We start from the raw sequence: 4,329 nt of genomic DNA on the forward strand, positions 1-4,329 counted from the left end.
TGTGTGTATCCTATGGTTGTCTGTATGTATTATTTTTTATTATTCTAATAAAATTTATAAAAATCAAATTCCCATGCATGTTGAATTGTGGTATGGTCAAAAAGAACATTTTAAGGGGGAAATAAGTGGGCACCATAATAGTTATGCTGATGCTATCATTTCTTATATTCTTCAGCCTACTTTTAGTCTTTCCATCTTTTAATCTTTTTTTTTTTTTTATACCCTAATGACTGAGTAAAATCAGCAGTTTGAGACAACACCCTCTCTATTAAAGGGATTTCAGCTCTGGGGAGACGAGAGGAGAGAGAAGCAGAAAATTCACTTCATAGAATTATGGTATCTAGTTTCTTCTGACTTCTTCTGAAGTTAATGTGGCTACTCCCACTTTTCTGACAAATACCCTCTTAAGATTAATATCAACTTATCAGCTCTTTCATTGACTTTCTCCTTGGTATCAGTGTTAGAGACTTGCTTCTAAACAATCCTTGCGGTATAATATATTCTAAATGTTTGAAAATGTATACTAGAAAAAGATTAGTTTTCAATTAGTAAAGAGTGTTAAAAGTTATTGTTGATGTAAGGAAAATTAGAGCTAAAATAATAATCATTTTCTTAAATGAAAATTCAAAGATATATTTAGAAGTAGGAGAATTAAGTGAGAAAAGTATGTGTAGGGGTGGTACCACGGTATGAAGGTGTGTGTGTGTGTGTTCGTGTGTGTGTGTTTGTGTGTGAGTTTGTTCGTGTGTGTGTGTTCATGTGTGGGGGGGTGGCTGTAAATTTAAGTCTAGTTGTACTAGGTGCATTAGGGTACCCTAATAAAGGGCAAAGAGCTGGGGAATATGGAGAAACAGATTATAACACCAGAACCAGCCCTGATGTCCTCTCCCCCAAGCCAGGGCTGTTTGATATGGCACAATCAGGTCAGCAGTGAGTCAAACTGCCTTGATCTGAATTGCATCCTCACCAGTTAGTGGCCCTGTGATCTTGTACTAGTTCTATAACTTCGCTACGCCTCCATTTCCCTGTCGGCAGAATAGGACTATGGTGGTATTATCCTCATAGAGTTGTCAGATCTTCAGTGACTACTAAACTCCTCTGCACTGAAATTTCCTCTTTTATGAAAATGGAGGTTATTAGTGCTACCCATTTAGAGGGCTGGGAGTTAGGAAACAAGATGATGTGTGAGTGCTTAGAACCATGCTCTTAGCATTCTTCTTCCCATCAGTAGGTAACTATATGACACTGGAAGACAGAAGACATTGTTCGAAGGTGGCTTTGTTGTATACATTTAGAGCTCTCCTTTGATCTCATTCTACTGAGAAGAAAGGTATATGATTCCAGGAGTTCCTAGAAGAGAGGGTAAAGTAATGCTAGTATCAGATTAATTTTTCATAGTAATGTAATACTGATCCTATTAAACAACATATCTTCACCCTCCATGTGCCAGGCTCTGAGTTAAGCACTGTACCTTTGCTAAATTCATCTTTACAACAGTCTTCTTAGTTAGGTATTATTATCAAACCCATTCTACAGATGAGGAAACTGAGGGTCAGGAAGATTAAGGACATTGTACTAGGTCATTCTAGCAAGGGCACAGTAAAACGGGAGTCTAACCCAGGTAATCTGGCTGTAACCCCTGAGTCTGAGGCATGAAGAGGTTTTTAATCCCTTTCAAAATCAGATCCATTAGATTTAGAGATTCTGAATAAGCATCTCTAATGTCAATTTGTAGTATAATTTGTTCTGCCCTCTATTATTGATCATAATTCAAATTGGAGAACTGAACACCTGGAAAGACTTCTTTTGTCTATCATAAATTTTGATATTCTCTAATTCTTACATGGAAGGCTATCCAAGCTAAAATTGACCAAGCGTAAGTATTCTTTAAGTAAAAATTATAAAAATATCTGTCTGTTTTTTAAAAATAATATTTAGGTTTTATGTTTAATTTTCTCCACACATTTTTTTTTAAAAATTGAAGATGGTTTGTTGATTTTCTTTTTTTTTAATTTTTTTTGTTATTTTTAATTTTCATTAATATTACCATTTACAATGAAAACCTAACAGTATAATTCAATTAAATAAAGAAAAATAATTAGAATGTTACAAGTTCTTATTTTTCAATTAAAATCACCCCTGTCGTTTCATGTTCTTATAACTCCATCTTTTTTTAAATTTAAAATTAATCTTCATTGGGTTCATTTTTTTCTGAAGTATTTTACTCTTTTTAAAAATGAAAATTGTGCCGATACTCATTATCATTTGGAATCACTTCAGTAAATATCGGAGGTAAAGTCACCACAGCGGCTATTACAAATTTAGCAATTAGTAAGTTGTACCATTCTTTTGAAAGAAAATATGTAAACAGAGAGGACTATGGTTCATTGAAATGGTTAGGTGTTTCTGCTGTGATTTTTATTTGAACCCTGTGCTCTAATTTAACATGTCTTGCTTTACATGTAGGTGATAATTACCTCTTGAACTTGCATGCGGAATAAATGCCCTGATACAGAATTTAAGTTGTAAGCGAGGGTGCTTCTGTTATTTGTCAGCATTCATTCTTATTCTTTACTCTTATTCTGCCTGCTGAAATTATCTCATAGCCTGATGATTCTGCCTTGGTCATTAATACTGTGGGGAAGAGAAAGAGTTACATCCTGCGCAATTGGATGTTACCTGGGAAAACTCAGAAAAAAACAGACACAAATGATAAGAACAGCAAATTGAATTATTTTACCATCGGACAGTAAAATGGGACAGTCTAATATAAATGACAATGCTAATGTAAAATGTCTATCGAGACTGGCTAATGAGGAAGTGAAGGGTCCATCCAGTGTGATTGGCGTATTGGCCTTTCCAAAAGCATCCAGGCAAGAATGGCTGCCCTTCCAAGACTAAATTTCAAGATCACATATGGAAATGCTCATTGGGATCGTAAACTGTGGCACAGTAAGTACACGCACTGTGTGTAGCTCATATTTATCTGTTCAGTACGTAACTGTCGAGTGAAATCGGGATTAATCGCCATTTTGTCTTAACCCTCACCGATTTTGCTTGCTTAATTTTTCCTCCTGTGCGACCCCTGAAGATATTATGATGATTAGGAGACTAAGAGGTATTTTAAAATGTGTTTGAAATAATGACAAGCAGTAGATCATCTATGTTGGGAAAGTTGACCAAATTGGGATGAAACAGTATAGCATAGTGGTTAAGAGCATTTGTTCCCAGTCATAGATCTGGGTTGGAATCCTAGCCATGTCCCTAAATAACTGTGTGATCTTGGACAAGCAGGTTAAACTTTCTAAGACGCAATGCTTATCTCTAAAAAGACACCAATGGAAGGAAGGACCCGCCTTGGAGGATTGTCATGGTAAGAGGACATGATCTAACCATAGAAAGCTTTTTATCATACTTTGGCTAATGGGTACTCAATCAGAAAGTCTAATTAAAGTTAATAATAATATTATTATTGGGGTTTTTTTGTTTTGTTTTTACAAGGGAACATTATGGTTTTCCTTTTTATTTAATTAAAGAATGAACATAATATAATATGTTAAATAAACATAAATACACATATTTATAAACATAAACAAATACAGCACAGTTACTCCAGATCATTCTTCATATTGTATACAAACAGACCAATGAACGTAATCTGAAAGAAAGCTGCAGTCAGCAATGAAATGCATACAGCTTTTCCTTCCCTCACTCAAAAAAATTTAAAAACACACTTAAAAATGTAAAAACTTAGAATCTCATCAGCACACACTCTCCTGTGATAAATGATTCAGGCATCAATAGTGGGTGCAAAGAAACTATATGCTAACATACGTATAACCTTTGTTAATGAAAAACAGAAGCGGCCATAATGATTAAGATACATCCGGTTACTGATAACTAGTTGTACCCTAAAGGGCATTATCAAAAGAGAAATCGTGCTGCAGAGAAAAGCTATATATACATACACAATGAGAAAATAAACTGCAAGATTAACGCATGCATGTTTAATACTGGAAAAATCACAGCCCTCCAAAATTTCTCCACGTTTGTTATAAAAGCCCTCTGCGCTCAACTAAAATTAAAATGATCTTAAAAGGATAATACTTGTAAAGTTTACTTAAGTCTTTTCAGCCACAGAAACTGCAATGTAAATAAATGTTCAGAGTCATTTTCAAAACAGAAACAAAAATCTATTCTCCTGATGACATTCATGATTAAAAGGTCTATGCAAAAACATTGCTCTACATTCCCAATGACTAGGAAAAAAAACCTCAAGTCGATTTTTGGTTTGCAGATGGTCAAAGGATTTTGTATTCCAGCAGCAGT

This window comes from Phocoena sinus, chromosome 11 (assembly GCF_008692025.1).
Source record: "Phocoena sinus isolate mPhoSin1 chromosome 11, mPhoSin1.pri, whole genome shotgun sequence".
In the NCBI taxonomy this organism is placed as follows: domain Eukaryota; kingdom Metazoa; phylum Chordata; class Mammalia; order Artiodactyla; family Phocoenidae; genus Phocoena; species Phocoena sinus.